This window comes from Camelus dromedarius, chromosome 1, assembly GCF_036321535.1.
Source record: "Camelus dromedarius isolate mCamDro1 chromosome 1, mCamDro1.pat, whole genome shotgun sequence".
NCBI lineage: Eukaryota > Metazoa > Chordata > Mammalia > Artiodactyla > Camelidae > Camelus > Camelus dromedarius.
Window position 1 is genome coordinate 113,134,792 of NC_087436.1, and position 26,909 is coordinate 113,161,700.

At 42.6% G+C, this 26,909-nt stretch overlaps 1 protein-coding gene across 2 annotated transcripts in view; it reads right to left on the reverse strand.

Annotated features, from left to right (window-relative positions):
• The window catches only part of C1QTNF7 (C1q and TNF related 7), a 98,737-nt gene that overhangs the window by 52,222 nt on the left and 19,606 nt on the right, over positions 1–26,909 (reverse strand). Inside the window, exon 1 of one of the 2 annotated variants that reach the window (XM_010991007.3) lies at positions 15,489–15,547. The exons of the other annotated variant lie outside the window; for it this stretch is intronic. The gene's annotated coding sequence lies outside the window, so the exon portion shown is untranslated. Of the gene's footprint in view, positions 1–15,488; positions 15,548–26,909 lie in introns of those variants that run through there. 2 annotated transcript variants of the gene reach the window in all.

Here is a 26,909-nt window from a genome sequence, read left to right on the forward strand (position 1 = left end):
CTGGGACTTTTCTGCTGGGATTACTGCTCTAGCATGTAAGCCTGGAGGTTTTGTTGACCCTTTCTGCCATTGCTGGGAGTGACCTGACCAAACGTGAAGTTACCTCAGAGAAAAGCAGAAGTAAGAGATGTGCAAAGACAGAGTTCTAACTATGTTCTTAGAGTACCTGGATCCAGCAGAACCTGAAGCCAGAGATATAGCCCAGACTTTGATGAACTCTTCCCCGAATCTGTTTTTCAGCTAAAGCATCTTGAGGTGGGTGTCCTCTCACTTTCAATTGGAAGAGTGCCGATGGCCTCCCTGGGGAAGCTGCCTCTTGGGGAGGGGGCAGGAACTGTCGCTACTTCCCTATTTTCATTAGAATGCTGAGCACTTATTAAGTGCCCATGAATATTTGTCAATTCATTAATCGTGAATTCAGTGGTGCCATAGCTGCTGGGAATTTTGAACTATTAGTTAAAAATCCTTGTGCACTGGACAAATATGTCCTTTCTTGGAATATCCAGGGAAATTTGGAATAACTTTTCTTTGGGGTTCCTTCCAACTTGCTTTATTTCCCACTGAGATCAACTGTAATTCACATGGATTTGCACTGGAGAAAGTCATATTTTATTTTTAGTACTGTTTGCTCAAATTCCTTCCTAAGAATTTTTGCCACTTAAGCCCAATGATCTGATTTTTCTGAAGTGCAAGGTGGACCATCTTAACCCTCTCCCTCTCATCCTCCATGGACGAATCCTTACTCACAGAAGGAACTCTCACCGTGGATCTACAGATTTTAGGGGCGACACTGGTGTCATACTTAGTTTGATGACCAGCTTGGCTAGACTTCAGTCCCCAGTTTTCCTCCAAACATTCACCTAGGTTTTGTGGAGAAAGTATTTTGTGGATGTGATTAAAATCCATAATCGGTTGGCTTTAAGTAAGGGAGATTTTCCTAGATAATCTGGGTGGGCATGATTCAGTTAAAAGATCGTAAGCACAGAGTTGAGGCTTCCACGATAAAGAAAAAATTCCACATACATATGGATTTCAGCACTAGCCCATCCCTGATGGTTCTAGTCTGCCCTTCCTGGAGGTCCCCCCCACAGATTTCAAACTCTCTAGACCATCTTTACATCTGCATAATTCAATTCCTCACAGTCCATCTCCTAAAATATATTACCTCCTACTGGCTCTGTTTCTCTGGTTGAACACTGACATACACAACTGGTAAGTCCCCAGCTCCCCAAAGCTCTGGGTACAATGGATATGTAGGGTGATGGGGGGGTAGGAGTAAGACCGGGATCTTCATAAGAGCCCCTGTCATAGCCCAAAGACGAAGTCTGTGGGATAAGGGCTGAAGTCTAACACGATGCTAAGCTCTCCATGACTTGCCGCTGTTGACCACCATTAGCCTCACTTCCTGGCTCCCCAGCCTTCTCACATTTTATCACCCAGGATTACCAATGTACTTGGTCTTCTCCAGAGTTAATGAAAATCTATTGGGAGAGCAAGGAAGGCACCCGAGAGCTTTCTGGGTGCTCCAGATAAGGCTTCTCACTATCCCAGCTCCAAGCCTCCATGGACCTGACATGTTTCCTGGAGACCCCACCTCGCTCCTCCTTCCCCCTTACAGTCTCACTCACCACCACTCTGCCTGGAGACCATCAGGGGAGCCTCACCACACCCTTTATGCCAGTGCATGTCCTTCAGGCTCCCATGGCATCACTCATTCCATGGACTCTCAATCCTATGGTTCCTTTCCTAGCCCGTCCCTCACTCCTTCCTGACTCCAGAAGTCCTTCCCTGGTGTCCCTTGGAACTCAGCTTCCACTCATCAGCCAAGTCCGCTGTATCCTCATCCTCCGTTCTGAATGTCTTTCACTTTCTTGTTCTGCCTGAAGCCTGGGTCTCCCTTGAGGACACCTCTGTCCCTGCCGCCCACTCAAGTGGTGGCTGTTTCCTACCCTCACTCCTCATTCCGCTGGGCCTGGAGGGGAAGTTGGTCACCTCCTTGCTCCTCCCTACTGTTTCCAGACCATTCATTATTCCACCTTCTTCTATCCCTCCAGCACTGAATCTCCTGTCATTAGTCCATGCCACCCACTAGTCATCTACTAATCTATAGCAAGTCCCTCGTTTTTGGAGATGTCAGATCATGGCCCCTGTCACTCTCTCCAACATCACTATCATAATCCTCAGCTACTGCAATATCTACTTAGAAAACTCATCACCTATCCTGGCCTCACAGCTCCTGTGGTAGTATAATTATATACATATACATATACATATACATATACAATATATACATATATACACACACACACATATATAACATATACATTACATATATTCTATAGAAATTGTCTATGTAGCAATGCATATGCACAGAGTATAATATAATAATGTCTAGAAGTATATAAAGCAAATTCCATATATGTAGTGATATATATGACAGATACTAGATACATTACAATATGTTACCTTTTCCAGACACTTCCATTTCCGGTCACTGACTCATGTCTCAGTGTCCCTTTATAGCAAACTCCTTGAATCAGTGTTCTTGAATCACTATCTAGTTTCCTTCCTCCCATTCTCTCTCAGACCTACTCCATCAGGCTTCTGTCCCACTGCTCCACCAAAATCCTTGTCAGGGTCCTTCCTCCACAGCCCCGTGTGTCTCCCTCCCCACCTGCTGCCCTCACTCTCCCCATCTCACTAATGGGTAGCAAATTCTTTCAGAGACTCAGCCCAAATCACTTGCCTGAGGCCCATCACAAAGCTATTTGATGCTCTTCTCTCCCAGGAATCCCACATTAGCATCCTTTGGGCTCTCCTTCAGCCTTATATCTCACCATTTCTCACCGTCTCACTGCCGTCACCGTTGTCCCTCTCCATGTTATCTCCTGCCGGGATTATTGTAACCACGTCCACCTGGTCTCCTTGCTCCTGCCCTTGTGGAAGCCACTCAACTGAGCAATACAGTTGTGACTCCCTGTCCACATGACCCTTCTTAGTGTGAAAATTAAAGGCTTAGAATGAGCCACGGGCCTTCCCTTCCCACTATGTTACCTCATACTCCTCTCTCCTTCATTCATTTGGCTCCAAGCATACTGTTTCTGTGCTGCTCCTTAAGCAGATTCCTGCCACAGGGTATTTGCACACACTCTTCTTCCTGCCTGGGAAGCTTTTTTCTCAGATGTGTGTCTAGATCTGTATCTGTACATATGCCTATGTATCTTATTGTGATATTGTGATATATATATATGTGATATGTGATATACATATATAATAAGAAGTATCTATTTGGTCTGTTGGGCTCTGGCACAGACTTTCTAACACTCTTGCAATTTGTTAAGTGAGGAGAGTGCTAAAGTAGTCTTCTGCTATGTTAATTAGGTTCATTTTTGGAAAGCTCCTAAGGGTAGGGTCTAGTTGCCAGTGGAGCCAAACCCTTGGATTAGAAGGTTGGAACTTTCAGCCCCACACCCCACCCTCTGCCCCCCACCCCTTATCCCCACCTCAGGAGAAGGGAGAAGGGCTAGCGATTGACTTCAATCTGATGGCTAATAATTTAATCATACCTATGTAATGAAGCCTCCACAAAAACCTACAGGAGGGGATTCCGAGAGCTTTTGGATTGGCGAGCACAAGGAGACTTAGGGACAGCAGTGCCCTTGGGGAGTACGGGAGCTTTGTCCCCCCCCCCCCCCATATCTCCTGCCCTCTGTGGCTCTTCCATCTGGCAGTTCCTGAGTTATATTCCTTTTATAATAAACTGGTAATCAAGTGAGTAAAATGTTTCTCTGAGTTCTGAGAGCTTCTTTAGCAATTTAATGGAACCCAAGGAGGTGCTCATTGGAACCTCTAATCTACAGCTGGTCTGTGAGAAGCCCAGGTGCCAATCCAGACTTGCAGTTGGCATCTAAAGTTGGGGGGTGGCCTTGTGAGACAGCCTGTAACTTGTGGGTCTGGGTAGATAACGTCAGAGTGGAGTTGAACTGTAGGACTCCCAGTGGAGCAGAATCACAACTGGTGTCACAGAGAACTTCCTTGGGGGAAAATCTTCACACACTGTAAATGGCGTCAGAATTGTGATCATCTACACCTGTGTCTATGTTATCCACCCTCCACCTGCACCTCCGTCTTCCTATATCAACACCTACACCTCTGTCTGTCTCTACCAATAGCTCTGTCATCTTTTGTTGACCTAAAACAGTCAGTCAGCCAGTTATTTCTCCAGCAAATATATTTTAAAAAAGGATTTATTCAGGATCAGCAGAGAACTGCAGTTTGTGGTCTGCACAACCACAGGGAGCCATGGACAAGTCTTCATATGGCAGGGGAAGGAGATCTTTCTTTAACAGAGGAGAAAAGAAAGTTTGGAGGGGTCTGGTAAACTAAGAGTCCATGGCTTATTATTGGCCGAGTCCTTGCCAGGAAAGAAGAGGGGCCTCTTCTCTTGTTGGACTGATCATCACAGCGCATAAGAGCGCCCCCTTTTGGCGTCCTAATTTTCTTTAATTGAGGTTTCTGTTTCATTTTCTTACATTCTTTCTATCATCTATACCCACTTACACCTACACCTACATCTGTGCCTGTATCTGTACCTATCTCATCATTTTGTTCTATCACTTGTTTTAGGTTTGCACTCAAATTTCACTTTGCCAGTGAGGCCTCTCCTGACCACTCTTCTTCAAATTGCAAATGCAACCATTCCAAATCCCCTTTTAACTTTGTTTTCTCCATTACATGTATCATTATCTAACATAATATTGTGGATAAAAAAAAAATATGTTGCCTGCCACTTTAGTAAACAAAGAAGGTTGCCTGCCGTTCCGGGAAACACAGGATATTGTGGCCATTAAGCCATCAGCTGCTGCAGCCACCCAAGATGTGCACCCGGAGGGGAGTTGAGGATGGAGAAAAACAGAGCACTGGCCCTGGATGGTTAGATGCACATCAAAGGAGCAATTTCTCTGAGCCAAGACACTTGCAACTTCCCACACGTAGAAAAGTACTGAAATCATTAACTTGAGATGTCTGTTTTTTGTGATTAGCACTAAATCTTTTGACGTTTGATTACATGTTTTGTTGTTGTTTGTTTTTTAAGCAAAACTCCTATATATTGTGGCTCCTCCCTTACCTCTTTGGAACAGTTCCTCAGAGCAATCTGAGAATCTGTCTCCTGGGTTCTAGTCCTCAGTAATTTCCCTGAATAAAACATAACTTGCAACTCTTATGTTGTGCTTTTTAAAAAAAAAATTGGCACTGTGTACTTTACTTATTCTATACCATCTCTCTTCTCCCATAAAACGTAAGATGCACGAGGCCAGGTATTTTCATTTGTGCTTTTGGTTGCCAAGTACTAACCGTCTAGAACAGTGTTTGGTGAGTGTTAGGGACACGTATTTGTTGATGAAATAATTAAAGAAAGCTAACAATGCTGATAAACAATATTTAATTGGGACTCATGACTTCTTATATCTAAGTCTTCAATTAGCTGGTTTCTGTGGTCAGCCTCCCTCCACATGGCCCTTCAAAGAGTCTCATGCACAAGAGACAAGCCAAGCAAAGGAACATCTTGTTACAGCTGGTGCTTTGGTCACAAATGCCTGAGAAGGACCCCAGACCCCTGGTGGGCTGGACTGGGATGGAGACATCCTTCATGCTCTCTGGGGATAGCTCTCCGATTGCCAGGAGAGGCAGGTCCAGGGAAAACAAAGACAGACAGTTTTTTCTTTTGGCTTCTAGGTCTGGTTTGGAACATAACAGTCTGGTATTTGAGCTTTCTGGCTGGTGAAATAACATGCCACAAATAGAAGGTCAAGTTCACTGCATTTTATCACTGGGCTAGGATGTGGTTTGTCTGTCCTTCAGCAGAGCCGTGTAATGTAACATGCCATCTGCAAGGTGAATATCATCAGACTTTTAAGTGCATGTCCATATACTGCGGCCTGTGAATGCTTTCTCAAGGGAGTCTGCTCTTGTTGAAACCACGATGGTCCCAGCACGCCTACTGAGCGCCGGAGCTGGGGTGATGTAATCTATCTAGACTTGCTATCCAACAGCCCATTTTCCAAACAGCCATCAGAGGGGTCTTACAGAATTTAAGGCAGAACGTGTCACTCTCTTGCTCAAATCACTTCGAGCATCCCTCAGGATGAAGCTCAAAGCCTTGGAAGAGGCCTTAGATGCTCTCGGTCCCCACTCCCTCCTGACCTCACATGTCTACCTCCTGTGCTTCTTTCCGGCCACCTGGTATCCTCCTGTTCCTGCACCAAGTCAAAGTCCTCAATCCTGCCTTCTCCCCTGCCTGTTACTCCGCAGCCCAGAGCGCTCTTCTCCAGCTGCTGGTGTGGCTCATCCTCTCCGCCGTCAAGTCTCTGCTCCAATGTTGGCTCTCCACAGCCCCCGCCTTCTCCGACCCACCTGTCTGACGCAGCACACCTGCCGTCTCTTACCCCTCTTCCTCCTTTATGGTCCCCATCACCTCTGACATACACACATCTCGGCGTGTTCTTTGTTTGTCTGTCTATCCCTCCACTGGCCAAAGGGTCTGGCGTGAGGGAGTTTGTTTTGAGTACAGCTCTGTCCCAAGTGCCCAGGATAGTGCCAGGCATTTTGTGGAGACTTCCTCCTGCCTCTCTAGGGCCGTACTGGTCTTGTGAATGACCAGAGGTCCTAAAAGACAAGCCAAAGAGACCAGACTTACTTGTTTACAAGAGATGAGAGCAAGGGAAAGACAGAAAGATGAGAAAGAGAGAGAAAATCAGGGTTCAAGAAATCCCAAACTCCTAACCCTAGTTCTCACCAGAGAATCCTCCTCTTGGGAGCCCTGAAACACTGGCCAAGTCTAGACCTGCCTGTGGCATCCGTGTTCCTCCCATCCTGCTCTGGGCCAGCGGTGGCTGGGTGGGGAAGAAAGCAGGCACCGCCTGCTCTGGTCTGCCTGCCAGCTGCCCTCAAGTCTCAGCACGAAACCTCCCCAAAATGACCCTTACGCTTTTAAATGTTCAAACGAAGACAGTCTAAATCTGAAACATTTGGGAGCTAAGAACCTGGTTTGGCCCAGGAAAGCTGATACTCATTAACATCTTCAAAGGCCAAACATGCAAACGGTCCATGTTTTAGATTATCCCCGTCTCATTTGTCAGGCCGGCAACAATTTTTACAACATGGAAATCAAAATCTCCCAGAGTTGCGTTTCCCTCCTGCACTCACCTCTTTGCCAGAGAGGTCCCAGAACATTCCTGTAGGTCAGAGAGAGTGAGTATGTGTGGTTAGAGGGCCGTTTTGACAGCCTGCTCTTGGGCCAAGTTATCTTCCAAACCGTGATGCGTTTAGGGAGGTTATTATAGTTCGAGGTTTAAAATAAAAGTTTCAGGAAGGCTCATGTGTTTCACTTAAAATGCAAAATATATAAGTGATGTCATGGTGGCTATTTTTATACGAGGCCTTTGGAGGTAACCATTTGCTATAAATTTCAGTCTGTCAAGAGGAAAGAAGGGAGTATAATTTTTTGTTTTCTTTCTTTCTTTCTTTCTTTCTTTCTTTCTTTCTTTCTTTCTTTCTTTCTTTCTTTCTTTCTTTCTTTCTTTCTTTCTTTCTTTCTTCTTCCTTCCTTCCTTCCTTCCTTCCTTCCTTCCTTCCTTCCTTTTCTTCCTTCCTTCCTTCCCCTCTTTCTTTCTTTCTTTCTTGCTTACTCTATGACAAGAACTTGTCTGGGTGCTTGAAGCAAACACTCAGCCAGCTCACTGTGCTTATCTTAAGCAATCATCCGAGTTCCAATCTCCTAGAGAAAAACAGAGCATTGTCATGAGTCCCACAGTTTCCCCACCATCCCTGATGTGTTCACATTCTCATGCATGCTTGCTTGCTGTCTCGGTGGACACAGGTGTGAGTCAGGACCCACGCTTGTTCAAGACCAAGCCTTCGCCCTGGGCGGTGGTTTTGCCCCACCTCTTGCCCTTCCCAGATGACCTTCTTTCATTCTCTGGTATTTTCAACTTCGACCACCGACTGGTTGCCCTCAGCCTGGACAAATGTTCAAGTCTCTTCCATCTTGAAATAACTTTGACCTGACTCCCTTGACCCACCTCTAACCGCCACACATCTCTGTTCTTCCACAGCAAATAAAACTTGTAGGTTATTAGCATCTTGTTGGATCAAAAAGGGGTGAAGAAAGCATATTATCTTCAGAAGCTGCTCCCTGAAATCATTCCTGTGTGCCCCGCCATCCTGTGCTTGGAAGGAAGTGGGAGTGACTATTTCCTAACTACACCAATTGAAGGGTTCCAAACTTGTGACACATTTCTCAGATTTCATTCATTTCTAGAGTGTTCTAGCTAAGACCAACTAGAAATGAGAGACTGACCATGAAGGGTGAGAGGCTTACGGGAGGGGGCTACATAAGGACAGTGGAGGGTATAAATCATTTCTGTTCTAGTTTTGAGGCTTTAGGGAGAGAGTTGTTAAAGGAATGTTCCCAGGAGAACTTTTCAGGCAGACATTTCCAGTAAAGACTTGAGTCTTTGGGTACAAGCACAACTCCTCTGGGGCCAGGTGACTCAACATGGGGAGGGGGCTCTCTCTCCATCTCTGCCCAGAACTTAGTAGCACTCTGGCTGCATGGAGATGATCAGTTTCAGAGAAGACGGAAGACTGCATTCTTCATATGAAAGTTCTCATTCTCAAAATGGACACCAGTAAGGTGCGTGATTTGCATAGTGGACTGTGATTTGGACCATGATTTGCATAATGACTGTGCTATGGAAATTCATGAGCACAGCGTGGAAACACTTGAGGAAAGTTGCTCAGTGAGAGGAGAGGGCCTGACATTGGGTGGTTGACGCTTGATGTGGGCTAAGCTCAGATTAAGGGTATGGAAGAGAGGGGGAGGCAGGAGCGATGGCCTCTGGTTAAGAAAATTTGGCTGTAAAAATAAGATGAGGATTCAGACGGAAGCCTGAGGAGGCCATGGGGTCCATCACATGCTACAATATGGTACAAACTCTACCACAGTAGATGGGAAATCACAAAAGAGGCTTGAGTAGCTCAGGCATTATATGGACTGGCAGGTCTAGCACATTTTCTCAACCAGGTGAGATGGGATGGGCAGGTATGTTCATTCCTTTTTCCAGGTAAGGATCCAAAGAATAAGGTTAAATAGCTTACTAAAGGTCACAGAATTAGTACGTGAACAGGAACCCATGGCCCTGAACTGCATTCTACCATTTCTTCCCATTTTACCAGAGGATAGAAATGAGATTTTGGCTGATGGTTAGATTTCAACTCTGCAAATCTGTGAATTCTTTTTGGTTCATTTCACTTCTTCTTTCTAATTTTGCCATCCTGACTCTAAAGTGATAAGCTTGAAACATCCATCTTTGACTGGAAAGTTTGGAGCGACATGGGGAGATAATTAAAATGGAAAGAAACTCAGTTTAAAACCTGGCTTCCTGAGTTAAGATGAAGATCGTGTATTGAAACAGCTGAACATCTCTGTGAAGGCTTTAGTTCACATCTCAATAACACAGAACAAATTGCACAAATTCTAGGAATTATATCCCTTGGTAACAAACACTGAAGTCACTTTTTAAAATGTCACCAAATGGCTCTGTTGATTCTGTTTTGTAACATGTCACAAGCAGATGGCACTTTGAAACACTGATGCAGTTTGAAAAACAAAATCGCTTAGACATTTTTGTCTGGTTTGCTAAGATAATGTGATGAAGCCCAAAATGAAAGAATCTTGGCTGTTGCTGATGGAGAAAGGCTACACACCGTTCAGCAGCTTTGTTCTAATTTCTTGCAATCAAAGAGCTGATTCCTCAGCTGTCAGCTCTTGGCTGTGTTGCGTTTTATGAAGGTTTTTGCACTTGCTGAAAAAAAGGCACAAAACAAAAGAGAAGGGAGCTACTATTTCTTAAATCTCTACCTGTCATACTCATTTTATAGTATTTAATTTAATTCTAAAGCAATTCGATGGGTAGCTATTATTACTCTTATTTTGAATAAAAAGAAATTGAGGTCCAGAGACACTGCACACCTAACTGGGTAGAGAGCTGGAATTCAGACACTGAGCTGACATCCAGCTCTACGTCTTTCCATCACCTACTTCTTATGACTTGTTTTAGAAATATTTTCATGCTCACAAGTAAGTATGCAAATAGATGCAGCTGAGAAATGTTTATGTAATGTCATCCTACTTATGTACCAAATTCCAAATTTATTGCTTTCAGAAATAGGAATTTATAGCATTTTGACAAGTACTGTAGGTTGGCTCGCTTATAACTCATCCCAATCCACATTTCCCTTGCCTTTTTCTATACTGAAGCCTAGAAACAGAAACGCAAACTTCCAGACTCCCTTGCAGCTAGGGGTTGCCATTGGACACAGTTTGGCCAATAAGATACACAAAGAGTCCTAGAAGAGGGCCTCCCTTCCCAAATAAAAAGGCAAAGTTTGACAAGAAGACTTTTCCTTCCTGTCTGGAATATGCTATCAATACCTGGAGATGTGGCAGCTGTCTTGTCATCATAAGGACAAAAGCCACACTCTGATGCTGGTGAAGTAGGAATACAGGAGGCTGGTTTCCTGGTGACTTCTGAACAGCTACACCATCTTTTGCTCACCTACCTCTGGGATCCCTGTTACATGAGAAAAATAAACCCCTTATATGTGAAAAGAATGAGGCTTTCAGATACTCATTGATGAATGCAATTCTAATTGATACACTTAATAGCCAGAATTATAAAAGCCATTCCTACTTTCTAATAGTGTTCCATTTCTTATGGGATTTTGGTCCTGATTTATAGTTCTGAAACATTGGACATACAGGCTCAAATTAGATAATAGATTGATTGGAATGGTGTTCCTAAACTGGAACAGAGTTGAGTCCTCTCCCTAGTTGTGGGACAATGGCCAGCAAAGTCTGTGAGTTGAGTGACTGTGGTTCTTCCAAAAAGTCTGGACATCTCTTCTGCCAAAGCAATCAGAACAGAGGAGGAATGAGAGAGCAAAATGGCTGAACTTTACTTGTCACCGCCATCTTGCCTTGCATGGCTGTAGACTTGGTCTTTGGTTGGAAAAAGGAGAAGGAAACTTGGGGAGACAATTCCTCAGCCTCTCCCCTCAGGAGGCTGTTTCAACAGTCAAAAACACATAGTAAATTCTCTTTTTACTTAACTAGAATGTGTATGGCATGTGGAAAAACAAAAAAAAAAAAGTCCTTTCTCTTTCTAAGGCAGAGTAGTAGAATGGAATGTTGGTTGGTCGTGGAGTAAGGCAGTCCTGATTCACATTGTGGTCCTGCCACTTCTTCGCTGGTGAACTTCCTTGTTCACCTTGTTCACCTACCCTGAGCCTCAGTTTCTCATCTGTAAAATAAGTGGAGTAGTAGCCACACGGCACTAGGATCGTGGCAAGGAGCTGATGCACATACAATGCTGGAGTATTATTTGCCTTAAAAGTAAGTGCACAATAGTAGTTCCCCCACCCCTCAAACCTTACTCTCCCTACTGGACAGCAGCTCACTGCTTAAAATCGCTTCAGGGTGTCTAGGAGCATCACTGAATTGCCCACAGCTCTCTCTATTACCAGTTAATTAACTCCAACGTCCTAAATCTCATCCTCTTTGCTCTTATTTTTTCAATCCTTGGAGTCTAGCATTGGACCTTGTTTTCAAAACAATTTTAAAAATGTGTTTTCAATTTGGAGAGATCATGTTTTTATAAATTAAGCACACAATATCAGTATCTGAAAATCGAAAACCTTAACCTGTACATTTTTTGTTGCTGGGGACACAGAATTCTCATTCTCAATTGTAGATTCATAATTGGGGTTTATAGCATGGGAGTAATGGCAAAATGTAGTGATTAGACAATTATCTGGGTTGTTACAGCCAAAAATACTCTGGCCACAAATATTTGGTCCATTGGGAGACAAAGGCTTCTCTGGTACGAGTTATCTGCACTGTGACTCTTACTTTGGATGGATGCTGTCTCGGCCCCAAGTGAGGTCTGCTGCACCATTTTAAGAAAGGAAACGTTTCAGACCATGGATTGTGTTTTAAAGCCATGCACATGACTCCTGGCTAACAGAGGGTTGGATCAGCCAACTTCTGGCAGCTTCGTGTCTTGGCTCCAGTGACATATGTACAATTTCAGACTCAAAGCCACACATGAAGTCATTGCAAAGCTACACAGTTCGTCCCTAAACATCTGCCATACAGTGGTTCTTGTCTTTTCCAGCAATGTAATCCCTAGGAATCGTGATGATTTGAGCTTTTAAAAAAGAATCATTAATTAATCGTCATTCACTTAGGAACTACTAATTTATCTTTGTTGAGGAAAAACCAGTTGCAAAAACCTAGAAAGTAGAATGAAAGAATGAAATAACTATAGTATAGTTTGGTTCAGACATTTTTTTCCCCTTCTTTTTGTACAATTACTCATGGCATAGGATCCTAAGACAGGGAAAGAAAGCGACAAAACAGGCCAACAGAAGTCCTGTAAATATACTCCAGCTCTGCAGGGTGCAGGTGATGAAACCGGGGTCTAATGAGTTTCAGCGACTTGTCTAGTGTCACGTGGTTAGAGGCTTAACCACGGCTTTTGTGTTTTTCTTACGATTCAAGACTGCAGACTACCACTTCCTCGATGAGGCAATCCCTGATCACCTTAGCGAAAGAGGCACCCCCATCCCCGCACCTGCTAGTCCCTCTGTCTAGTGATCATATTTTATTTTCTTCAGAGCACGCATCAGTCTCCCAAGTGACATTCTGATTTATGATTCTCTTGTTTTCTCCTCTAAAAGTGTGAAGGCAGAGGCTTTGGCTCTTCACTGCTATATCGAAAATAATCCTTGGCACATAGTAGGTGCTCAATAAATATTTGTGGATTGAATGGACTAGAGCTGGGAGAAAAGGAAGTCCTGTTGGTTGGGCGCCATGCTGAGTTGTTTATGTCTGCTACACACACTTGAGAGGTAAGTGGCATACTTGGGGTTTTGCAGTTAGAAAGTGGTAAAGGCAGAATTCAAAGGCAGGGTTATTTCACTTCAAATCCTGACATTTACCACCACAAAAAAATTATTTCCAATGTTCAATGGTTCCTGCCCTGCCACGCCTTCTGTGACCTCTTTTTGAGGCATCTAGTGTTGCTAGTGTGTGTTTTGACATCTCCCTGCTGGCTGACATCTCCCTGTTGGCTGACATCTCCCTGTTGGCACCTCTCTGTGTTGCCCTGGTCTCCAGAGAAATCAATCTGATCACAGTCAGCACAGGAAATACTCCATGTTGCTGGTTTCTCTGCGTGAAGTTTATTGAGTAACTTTCTTATATTATAGAATACAGATATTCTAATATGGTGATGAATTCCACTGAGTTGTACTGACTTATAATAAAAACCCTTCAAAGGGAAAGGAATCTACACATCTGCTGATCATTGAAGCCTGATGCAATCAAAGGGGTTGATGAGAAAACTTTCGCAGGGCTCAGAAGGTGACACGTGCCAAAAGATGAGGAAAGCACTGGGATATAAACAAGACAGTAAATAACTCTGAAAGAATGGTTCTGACCTCAGAGTAATCCAAAGCTTTGAATGGGGCAAAGTGCTCAGTCTCTCGTCCTTAACAGAACTTTTCACCTTCTTCAGGTGAAGGTCAGATGGGAAGGCCATACAGTCTGATTTTTCCCAGCTTACAAAAAGCCCCGAGGAGAGCGACTGTCAAACTCTGATGTGCATCTGAGTCTTCTAGAGAATGATTAACACAGGGGCCCAGGGACCTGCTGGATTTGGGGCGCTGGGCCAGGCACAGAGTGAGGGCCTCCTTGGTGATAAACATGCCCTTCTCTAGCTCACTCTTCCCTGCAGGGGGCAGTGTGGGCCCAGCCCGTTGCAGAGCATGAGGTCATGACAAGAGCCCAGGACTTCAAACCCCTGGGCTTAGCCCCCAGCGCTGCTAATTTCTAAGTATAGGACTTTGGGTGAGTTACTTTGGGTGAGTGTTTGAGCCTCCATTTCTTTGTCTTAAATCCTCATGGTCAGTGGTTGACAATACTTACGCAGAAGGCCATTGTGAGAGCAGAATAGAGGATGCACACATGAGGGAAGGAGGTGATGGTTAGAAAATGGACTTCCTCCATGATGATAAAGCCTGATCATTTACTCCCAAACCCAGCCCTCCAGCCACCATCCCCGTGTGGCCACGGGCAAGTTACTTTGTTATCGCTAGCTTCAATTTCTCATATATAAGAGACAAAAACAATACTTTACTTACATTAACTCTCAAGCTTCACATGAAGCCCACCTGTATCACCTTTATTTCACAGAAAGAAAACCGAAGCACAGAGGAGTTAAGTAACCAACCCTGGGTTGCACGGACAGGTCCCTGGGTTCTCTGCTTGCAAGGTCACTACTTTTTACCAGGGAGCACCTGCTCCTAAGACCACATGACACAGGAAGTAGAAGTCGAGGGCCAAACACATGGCAAATGCTCAGCAAATGTTTCCCAGTATTTGAATAATTTCCTGTCACATTCCAAACACGCACCCCCTCCGTCTGATGATTCACTGCCCCACGCATGCTCCCTGCAGCCATAGAGTTCTTGATGAGGGACCCTGGAAAAGGACACTGGAGTTCCCAGGGAAGCTTCAGGGACTCACGGAACAAAGGCCGATTCATACAGAATCAAGTAGAAATCAAACTAGAAACAAAACTATTTCTTTTACGTGAGCTGTATTCCAGCAATTGCTTCCCTGCCCTTAACCACCGTCTGATTTAAGATATTCGTAAAAGACACACACTCTAGTACAATGCATTATTTATGAAACTATGCAATCCATTCATATAATTACTATTAATACACACCCATAGTTTTACCAACTCTGTCTAGATATTTACATTCACAGATCGCAAAGAATGCGTTCTCTGCTCCCTGGCCTCCCCGAGCCATGTGGAATGTCGGACACATTTGTTTAATAAAACAAACAGTAAATAAATCAGCACCCTTAACCAAGCATGAATTAAGCACAAGATTTATTCTGCGACAAGGAAATCGCCACAGAATATTAGCTTTAATGTATTTTTTTCCTCTATTAAAATCCTACAAAGTGAAGGCACACCTTAAACTTGAATTATGTAACCGCAGACCGGATGGCAATTCTGTTTCTCGTGGGGAGGCTACGAAGTCCCCTCTGTTTGCTCCCGCGAGGGTACACCAAGGTCTCTAGTCATTAGGGAGCGCAACTGCCAAGTCGAGGGCTGTTTTCAAAACTACCCCAGCAAAGCCGATTCTGACAACTTTCACTTTCTCTCTTCTGTTGAGGGGAAGCTTCCCCCAGAGGAGATGTTTCATTGACTAAGCCCCGGTCAGTAAACATCCTCAAACCTCGCAGAGGAACAGAGAAAGAGTAACACCAGCGTGAGCCAAAAGACTCGTCTCTGGGAGAAACAAAGCCTGGAGAGGCTCGTTTCAGTCGGGAGGGAGGGCTTTTTACTTACATCGCTCGCAAGACCTTCCAACAGCTGGCGTCTTTGAACTCTACTGCACACAGATGTGGAGATTTCACTTGAAATCCCCTTCCCTTGGCAGTGAGGAGCACTCAGAGCTCTTTGGGGCTTCAGATTGATAAGTAATTTCCTGATTCGTTTCAAAAGCATCCTCCCAGGCTTCGAGCGGTGGCAGGGGGGAGAGGGAGCCGCCAGGCCACGTGGTGCATAGATGCCGGGGCCTACACACACCTCCCAACTGTTCCATCAAGCCTGGAAGAAGGGTTGGTCACCCTCACAACCAAAAATAAATCTCCTCCTCTATCTGTGGGCTCTCTCCCTGAACCAGACTTCGGAAACAGTGCAGAGTCTAGACGATATTTGCTTGAAAAGTGTAAAATTCAGGTTGAGCGGTGTCTGGTTTTTCTTGCTGGGGGAAATAGCATGAGCTGTTTTGCACACTAAAGCATCTGCAGTCAACAGACTGCTAACTCGAGAACCTGCAGAGGAGGGGAGGAGAGGGAAAGATGGACCAAGGGAAATAAGTGCTAGAAAAAGCTACAAGACTCATTTTCAGTCGTGTGGTTGGCAAATATATGCCTGAGAGCACGGTCTAATGGGGACCTTTATTAAGTCCTCTGTGTACCACCAACTCTATTCTTCTTGTTATTTTGCATGGGGGTGTGAGATCTGGCTGATCAAGGATGAGGTTCTTGGAGTAAGGAGAGGTCATTGCAGAGGAACAGATCTTGGGTCACATGTTCTGGCCTGATGGTCAACCCCTGGACTCCTGTAAGGGTAGCACAGCCTGGCCCTCTGCATGATGGGGATGCCTGTTCATATCCTATCAGACTCAGTCTCTTTCAGGAAAGAGAGGGAGCAAGACCTTGGTGGAACAGGGTGTGAAGAGGTGTAGGGCCTGCCAGGAGGAATTTGTACCAGGGAAAGACATTCTCAACTAAATGTCCACTGACAGATGACTGGATAAAGAAGTTGTGTTATATTTATACAATGGAATACTACTCAGCCATAAAAAAGAATAAAATAATGCCATTTGCAGCAACATGGATGGGCCTGGAGATAATCATTCTAAGTGAAGTAGTCCAGAAAGAGAAAGAAAAATACCATATGATATCATTCATATGTGGAATCTAAAGAAAAAAAAAGGACAACAAAAAAAAGACACTAATGAACTTATCTATAAAACAGAAAGAGATTCACAGACATGGTAAACAAACCCATGGTTACTGGGGGGAAAGAGGGCAAGAAGGGATAAACTGGGAGTTTGAGAATTGCAAATATTAACTACTATATAAAAATAGATTAAAAAACCAAATTTCTTCTGTATAGCACAGGGAGCTATGTTCAATATCTTACAATAACCTATAATAAAAAAGAATATGAAAATGAATATATGTATGTGTATGTATAACTGGGACATTATGCTCAGAAATTGACACACTGTAACTGACTATACCTTAATAAATAAATCAATAAATCATGAAGTTAAACAAATGACTAGTGACATCAAAAGTAAATGGTCAGTGGATAAAGTTGTGGTATATTTATACAATGGAATACTATCCAGCCATAAAAATTAATAAAATAATGCCATTTGCAGCAACATGGATAAGACGAGATTGTCTTTCTAAGCGAAGTAAGCCAAAAGAAGAAAGAAAAATACCATAGGATATCACTTATATGTAGAGTCTAAAAAAAAACAAAAACAAAAACCAAAAAACAAATGAACTTATTTACAAAACAGAAACAGATTTACAGACAGAGAAAACAAACTTATGGTTACCAATGGGGGAAGGGAGTAGGAAGGGATAAATTGGAAGTTCGATACACATTACTATATATAAAATGGATAAACAATAAGGTCCTACTGTACAGCACAGGGAACTATGTTCAATACCTTGTAATAGCCTATAATGAAAAAATATGAAGATGAATATATGTATGCATGTGTATGACTGAATTATTATACTGTACACCAGAAATTGACATGACATTGTAAACTGACTATACTTCAATTAAAAAAAAAGAAAAAGAAACCACATGTGTGAAGATCTGAAGACACTGTTTCTGCTTTGGAGAACTACAAGGAGCAGTCTTTTGTTGGTGAGTTGCAAGGAAATGTGATGATATAAATAAAAGTGCTAAGTGAGTATTCTATGTTTTCATTATTATCTGTTTCTCAGCATTGTTTGGTGGGCCAGTGAGACAGTTCATGTGGAATTGTTTATCAATTTGAAAAATCCTATTAAAATTTAGTTGTTATAAATTCTTTTGGATGAAAATAGTTTTGAAGAGATACCAAGGAATTATGCTTGGAAATTGAGTTATTTATGAATTTCTTTTATTTATAAATTGCCAGTTTTGTCTAATTTCCTTTTTCTAATCTCCTTTTCAAGGGCTAAATTATAAATTCACAATATCTGTTCAATATCAGTGAGCTGGGAGATGTTTTCAGCTCAGTATCGTCCAACCCTGGACCTTTGTACTCTCTCTCTCACAGCCCAGGGAGTGGAAGCCTGGAACGATGTTTCTCAGAATCCCTTGCAGTCAGGGTCCTGGATCCCAGCCAGCCAACCAGGGCGCTCACAGGGATGTGGAGGGCAGAAAGGACTGAGAGGATATTCTTTGGCGGCAGTTGCAGGCAGAGTGAGGACAGTCAACTGATGATGAGCTCCTGGAATCACACATTAGTGTGGCTTCCTAGCAATCCTGCACTTCTGGGTTTCCCTCAAAAGAGCATGGTTTTTCTCCAATTGTTGGTTCCATAGCCCCCTTTTTAAAAAACTGTTTTATTTGGAAATGATTTTACGTGAGTTAATTAGTATATGTAATATACTAACATATATGATCATCAATACTATTAGTTATTGATAATTAATGTATCATTATATACAATTATAATTCACAGGAAGCTGCAAAAATTGCATAAAACCAAATAAAAACTAGCCTCCCTCACTGTAATAGGATATCAAAACTAGAAATTGGCATCAGAGAAATAGTATTAACTAAATACAGAACTTACTCAGATTTTAGCAGTTTTTGCATGGATTCATTTGTGTGTTGTGTAGTTCGATGCAATTGAATCCTACGTGTAGATTCTGTATAGTTCTTTCAATGTTTGCTTAAGGCTTTGATTTCTCATCTTAAAATCCCTACCTAGAGTGATTTTTTTCTAACTGAATCTTGATTGGTATGACTGATCATTTCCTGGTGTCATCTCATATTTAAAGACTTGTGGTCAAGTTTTGTTTCTTACATTCCATTCCAATCATTCATTTATTCAATTAAAATATTGCTCATTGGTAATTTCTTCCAACTGCTTTTTTACCCATTGTCTTTGCCAGGGCACTGTCTCGCTACCTATAATTTATTGCAACAGATTTTTAGCTATTTCTTGGGCTTTTCATTGCTACATTCTCAAAGTCATCCGTATCATAGTGGATCAAAAATGCAATACTATTTCAATCGTATGTAAATTATGGTAAAATAATTTACATGTGATGAGACAGGAAACAAAAAATAAGGGATATAGAAATTGGATTGGAGGAAGCAAACATGTACAACAGATAATAAAATTGTATACCTAAACAGTGCAAGCACTTTAAAAAGGCTATTAGAAATAATGTACCTTCAATATGGTTGCCAGATAAAAAAATAAAAACAGTAAAAATAGCTTTACTACATTCTCAAATAATCAGATAGTGAATAGAATGTTTAAAAAATTATTGGAAATTCTTGTGATAGCAAAATGATGCTGCCTTCTCAGCAGAGAAAGGGGGGACCAGCCTCCCCCTAAGTCTTGGCTGTTTTTTCTCATTGGGCCCATAATCAGCTCAACTTGTGCAAAGTACTCACAAAATTTTGGTAAGACATATTTTTTTCCCCTTCTGGTTCTTACCTCTGACTCAGTAACTACAGGTGATACAAATCTGGTCTGGGGAAGCCAGTTCAGAAAACACGATGACACACCCATTGTTCCTACGGGGCTAAACACATTTCCTCCTAAAGTGCCCTAGTGTGCAGAGATGCCCCTGGCTTCTACTTAATTGAAAAAAAAATTTCCCCTAAGGCATTGTAATGACTTGAAACCACACATTTCAGAACATGCTCTTTGCATTACATTTCCCATTTAGTTGGCTTTCCCAGAATAAATAAGCAGTCTTCCCTAGGGACTATGCAAACCTTTGTTCTCTCTACTAATGGACTAAGAAGAAATCCTGACTAACATCTGCTAAGTGCCAGCACTGTTCATCAATTATTTCTAGGCATCATCTTAATTAATCCTCACAATCACGCAGATAGAAAATTGAAACCACTTTTCCAAAATCTCGAGGCTACCAAAAAGTAGAACCAAGATAAGAACTAGGTGGTGAGGCTCCAAGCCTTTTCAATAGCACCACAGTGTACCACTTTGCTTGTGGGTGACAATACTTTCCTTCCCAGAAAGGTTTAAAACACATCAGGGTCCGAGAGTCAGCCTGGGCTTTCTGGACAGTGCTCTGCATGAGCCCTAATGAACCTCATTGGCTGTATCATCTTAGCCTCACTTAATAAGTACACTTGTAGGAAACTATTAGGTAAATGAATGGCACAAGTGATACTATGTAATGACAAAAATTGTGAAAGTGATGTGAACGCTGATATTTGGAAAACTCAAATGTAATGGAAGTTCCAACTCTATGACCCAGACTTGTGGATGGAACCCTTGTCATGAGGGAGGGAGCGTTTGGATTTGCCTCCAAAGATCGATTCTTCATAACTTCAGCACTGTGATAAAGGCAACAAAGTCCTCATCCCTCTCCAGAGTTTAGTTCAGAAGGCTCCGTTCTCCGCGATAGCTCTTCTTCAAAGACTAGGAATCGCTTTCTTTCTCATTTTATTTTAAGATTTTGATTGAAGACATTCAGATGCAGGCCTGGCTTCAAAGCATAGTTTGTAACCAAGAAGGATATCCTGGTTTACATTGCTTAATTAATGATAATATTGATTTAAAAGAAGAAAGAGTTCCCAAATCCCAGCAATTTCCATCAGTAGTAGAGGCAGCCCCTGTGCAAACAGTGAAACCAAAATGTCCCTTGAAAGAATTCAATCTCTAGCCCTTCCAACCTCCAATCTCCTCATTTCACAACTATCACTATCTTTTTTGCTTGTTTTTTCCCCCCCAGTTTTTTCACTTTTCACGCTCAGCCTCGTGACCATGCCCACAGTAATTGTGCATACATTTTTTGTCTTAATCAACAGTGAAGTTTCTACTTACTTGGTAGATTATTCAGAATAAATGTATTTACTGAAGCTGGCTTGTTTCAGTCAAACAACACATAACAGCTCCTTTGAAGATCACAAAAAATCTAAATCACATGTTATTTGAAATGTACATATGTTGCCAAGTAAGAAAGTAAAAGGAAAAGAAGAAAATAAGAGAGAGAAGGAAGGGCGATCAGAAGGAAGATAGGAAGCAAGGAAAAAAAGAAAGGACAGAGGAAAAGGGAGAAAGAAAAGCACTGAAAGAAAAACAGAGCAGAAGGGGAAGGCAAAGCAAAGGGGCACGTCTTGTAAGTAAATGAAGGACACAGCCTGTGCATTTTCCCAGGAGACTATCTATCTCCCATTTCCATGATTTCTGGTGTACCACAGCACATCATTCATCTACTGATGCAGCAACTAATAAGCTAACCTAACAAGACCTCAACTACAGCTACGACTTACACTTGCAAGTGCCAGCTTTCAGCTGGGTGACCAGTTATCCTGGTTTGCCTGGGACTGCAGGGATTCCCCAGATATGGGACCTGCAGTTTTAAAATATAGATGGTCCAGATAAACCAAGATGGTCTGCCTGGGACTGAGGAGTTTTCCAGGGCATGAGACTTACAGTGCTAACACCAAGAAAGTCCTGGGCAAATTGAGAAAAGTTGGTCACTTTATCCTACGCCATTTGAGTATAGTGCAGAAACATCTTCAGCTCGTTTTAGCACATATTCTGTGTGTCAGGATCTGTGCTAAGTGTTGTACGTACTGCAGTGGACATTTTTTTCTGCCTTCCTAGCACCCCAGTATTCTCTGAGCACTGCTCCCCTATCTTCTGTGGTTCTAACCGGGCTCTCATGTACAGTTACCTTCGCTCCTGGCATCTCCCTGGAGGTGAGAAAGTCAACCGGGTTGGACCAAGCCTAGTAAAAGACCACATGACACAATGGAAACAGTGACTGGCTGAGGGCTGAGCGTGTAACGCAAGAGAGACGGCCCGTGGGAGAGAGCAGTCCCTTTTGCTTCTAGTGAAGACTAGATTATCGCTGGTCATCCCATCCAGCACGTACGACAAAGTCAACAGACGCAGAAGGAAGCGGGGCAGCAGAGAAGGAGAGGATACAGGGCAGCATTTGAGCCCCTGGACCTTGCTAACATGAAGCTAACACCATTCCTAAATTGCCCAATTGCGTGAGCTAGTGCGTTCTCCCCATTTTTTTTAAATTTCAGCTTTATTGAGGTACAACTGACAAATAAAATTGAAAGATATTTGAAGTGTACATTGTGGTGATTTGATAGATATTCCCTTTTTCTAAAGCTAGTCTGAGTTGGGTGTGTCTCATGTGCAACAGTAGAGTTGTGACTGGTAGACATACGTGGACTTAGTCTCCGAGACTCGGTCCTGCGAAACAGGTGTAGGCGGAACCATATGAAATCGCCAACATTTGACTTCTCTTGGCTTCGAATATGGCAAGTTCACTTGGTTCAACTTAAGCATTATTTTCATTTTACAGATGAGGGAAAATACTCAGTGGTGATAAGCAGTGTGCCCAGAGTTGCACATTTATTAGACAGCAGACCTGGAATCAAATCCAGGTCTGTTTGATTCTAAGGTACACAAATACAGTTCTGACTGTTTACGCTGCCTGAAAAAAAAATCTCTTGAAAGCTACTGTTTTTTAGCTTACAAATGCCTTCAAAAGACACTAGGTTGTGACTCATCCTATGTATGAAGTTACATATTGTGCCAAACACCTGCTTGTTATGTCTAAAATTCCTGTTTCACTGGACGTTTTGTGAAAAGAGATCAGATACGTAAATGTGTCCAGCAAGCTGGAAACACCGTTCTACACTAGTGTGAATTTACATTTTGGAACAGATAAAGCTCCAGGCGACCATATATTAGATTTCCAAATTTACTCCAGCTTTGGTTTTCACTGACAATCAACAGATGTAATTTTTGACAAGGAGACATTCTTCACCCATCTACTCTCTGTACAGAGACCGTGTAATTGCCTCCCATACCTCAAACCGAAAGCAGCTGTGTCAGTGAGATAAGCATTCTGGGTATCTTCTTTTATCATCCACGTCCCATGTGCTTCCTCACTGGTGCAGCAGAATTATGCTTGCCTAGAAAGCATCTCTTTTCCACGGTGGTTTTCTACATACTCTAAAAACCTCAGAGTAGGATTTGGAGAAGTTCTTCTGTCATTTTTTAGCATTTATTCTACATGAGGTTATTACAATTCAGGACTGTCTGTTAATTGTAACAAGGACTAGAGAAACGAGTCTGGTTACAGCATGGATGCTATTCTTTAGTAAATGTCTTTGGCATTATCTGCTGAGCATCTCCTTTCTATGAATCCCCACCCCGCCACGGTGGCAGGCCATAGTCACTGGCTATTGCAGCTGTAATGCTGCAGCATAACTCCAAAACAAACATTTATTTTCTCTTGTCATGGCAGGCTTGGAATGTGCCCAAGATCACACAGCTGGTAAATGGTGAAACAGATATCATTGAACACCTACTAAGTGCCAAGCAAAAGAAGAGGCTGATAAAAACCAAACCAAACTAAACCAAAGGCTATTTATGTCTCAGCTGATGAAATTACAAGTGAAAATGATACCATCACAGCTCTGGAGAGAAAATCAAAAAGAGAGACTACATCCAGGAGGAAAGATCTGACATTATCTAATAAAGGCAGCAGTGCTATGTTTGCTAGGGGCTGGGGATACGGATACACTGGCCAGAACGGTAGCCACTGTCAGGTCATAACAAGATTAATTAGACAATGCAAATATAAAAGCAGTCCAAGTGGAAGCTGGGGTTGTGTCTCTAATTTCATTTGCACGAGAGGGTGAAGAGAAGGGAAATATTTGAAACCATTTTTGAGTGTCTCTTCTGTGCCAGGCATTGTTATGTGAGAAGAATTCACATGATGATCTTCTAAGAAAAGTACATGTCATTTCACATGTTACATCTCCCCAGACACCATTTTCTTTAGGTCTAATGTAAGCATAGTGTTCTTTCTTTCTTAGCATTGTCTTACTTTGTGTCTAACACATTGCAGGCTTCCAAGGCCAAAAGCAGTCCTTTTAGCAGACTCTGCCAATTGCTTCCCAACGTTGATTTTTCTTTTCTTTCTGATTAACGGAGATCTTGTCTGTTTGGGGTGGGGGGTAATGCGACCATGTAAATACCCATTTCTCCAGACTCCCTGTGGCCAGGGAAGGTTGTGTGACCCCCCTCCTCCCACAACCCCAGTAGGGATAATGATATGCCAGCAGAGGTTGATGGAAGAGGTTGCTGGGAAACTTCCTCAAGGGGAAGGACAGCTGGTGTCACCTGCTCAGATTTTGTTTTTTTGTATTTTGCCTTCATGCAGAAGGCGGTCGTGACACTGACGTAGACCAGACAACTTGTGATCATGATCAAGAAAGCCACATACCAAGATGGACGAGCAGAAAGGCAGAAGGAACCTGGGTCTCCGATGACCTTGTGAAGCCATTGTATCGACCCTTGACTGCATATCTCCAAACTCACTGCTATTTAGGTGAGAAACAGAAACCTCTGTTTACATGCAGTGGAACGTTCCTTATTGACATACTTACCCTGTTCTCAACATGGAATACTTTCAGATTTGTGTACAATACTTCACTGTTGCAAAAGATTTGGCTTCGTTTTGAACAAACTGTCTGGAATAGTTCATTTTTCTTTCTAGATGAGGCATTATTTGGCTGCAGTATAACAAAATTCTGCTCAAAAGAAAACACCAATTAAACATGTCTTCTTTTAAAAAAAAAAAAATCCAGTACACAATCATGATGGCCTGTAGAAATGGCTTCCACCTGGCTGAATGGCTGTGCTGAGCTCAGTCTTGCCAACCAGGGCAAAACAGAAAAATCAGAGCTTAAAGTGAATAAAAGGACCTCCAACGGAAGTGATGCAAGCAAAGAATTAACGAGGCTTCTTTGAAGGCTTGCACTCGTTAATGTTCTAACTTTCACAGTGAGGTTTGGTAGAAAAAGAAGAAAAGAATTTCAAAATAGAGAATCCATGTTCAAATCTCCATGGAGTCACTTGCCATCTGTATGATTTGAGGCAAACCTTTTCATCTGTTTAAGCTTTAGTCTTCCACGCTGCAAAATTACGATGATAACAACAAAAACAGCAACCACAATAACACCTTCTTAAAGAGTTGATATAAAAGTAAGACCCCCGTCTGTAAGCACTAAAATATTACCCAAGCTTTCATTGCTTTTGAGAGGTGAAAAGCTCTGTCAAGTGCGAAACAGCGCCAAGTTTGGTCTGGTTGCCTCTGGCAGGGAATTCAGGGTCTCAAGGTGCGAAACTGAGATGTTGAAGGATATATGGACTGTAAATTCTCTGTTGAAGGTGAGCAACAAAGGTCTCTTTGTGGCTATAATGAAATATTTCTTGCAAACACAGGCCTCGGTCATTAGGGCGGGTGGGGGAAAAAGGAAGAAAACTGGTTTTTGAGCACTGATTACGGCACTTCGGTGTTTTACGTATATGATCTCCTGTAATTAACCGGAGGCGCGAAGCTGCGTCCACAAATTCTCTGAGGGCCGAGCTTTTATATTTACGTACGTGGAGTTACCCTGGCCGCAAAGTTGGTGGGATGGCATGGCTCAGGCAAGAGGATCAGGAGTGCTGACTCAGGTAGGGAAGTCTGGGTCTGGATCAGACTAGGGGAAAGGTCTGGGATCTGAAGTTAGCTCCTCAGTCACTCACGGAAGGATGAGAGTCTCCTTAATCCAAGCTTAAGGAGTCTCAGCCCTGCTTATGTGGAGGGAAGGAAGGAAAGAGAATTTCTAGCCATTAAGACCTCCTACATCAGCTTGTCATGCTTACCTCTTAGGTAATAATGAGTGTAAACATTTTGCTGTGTGGCAGACTCTGTACTAAACACTTTTAATTATTAACTCGCTTATCTCCACAACAACACTGTGGAGTCCTATGATTATCCCCACTTGACGGATGGAAAAACTGAGGACTAGAGAGGTTAAGGGACTTGCCCAAAGTCACCTGGTTGGACTGAAATTGAGGCAGCCTGGCTCTGGGACCCCACATTTCATGGAGATGTTATTTTATCTCTTAACGGGGAGAAATAATGTGGAACATATGTCAGACAGCTGGGCTGTGAATCTTGAGGACTCAGCTCATAAGAAACTCAAAAGTATTCATGCGTTTTCTTGGTGAAATAAAGGTGGAAGAATTGCCCAGAGATCCTTTTGGCTTTTCAGTGAATTAAAATGTAACCCTCTACTCATATAGAGCAATGTTTCCCCTTAGTCTAATGTGAGATTTCAGGATTTGGGGAGACATCTGGAATTTATTTATGCCATTTGGGTTTTGAAATTCAATATTAACTTCTTATAATAAAAGAGACAAAGAAAGAAGTCAGAGTGGACCAGGTTAGTGAAATTTGACACACAGGGCATGTATATGCGAAGTAGGCTTTAATGTCTGGCTAAAATATTGCTCCAAATACCCTGGACCACTGCTCTTTAAAGGGAAAAAACACATTTTTGAAATCATCTTGACAATGAAAAGGGCTATATTTTAGGGTTTTCTTTCTCCTCCAGATAATGTTGTAAATGGCGTAAGTGATTAACTTGCCTTGGCTGAGATTAAATTTGGCACCAAGGTAATTAGAAAAATACCACATTGACTGTCCGAGTTTTTCATTCTGATCCTGGAGAGGCAGCCCCGGCTTCAGATCCAGGCCGCCTGGACTGGTTTTGCCAGTTACGTAATTTTGGATAATCTCACTGAATCAGTTTCTAAACCTAGAGGATATTTCAGGCAGAAAGTAGAAGATGGAAAGCAGGCATAAAAATTGGGGATACTTTAGATGGTTCATTATGGGCAAAGTGGAAAGTACTGGCGAGGATGTTTCGGTGATGGAGCTTCGGAGGTAAGATCGTAAGCAGGCTTGTGTCTCTGGCCAGGTATTTGGACTCCTTCCTGAAAGCAACAGGGAGCTACCAAAGGGTGGTTTTAATTGGAATCTTTTAAAACACTGAACAGAATTGGTTTTCCTTATTATGAACATAATAGCTTATGGTAGAAAAAAATAGACAAAGAAAAAGGGAAATGCTCTCAATTAAATCAAATTTGAGAGCTTTTGTTAACCTCTTGGG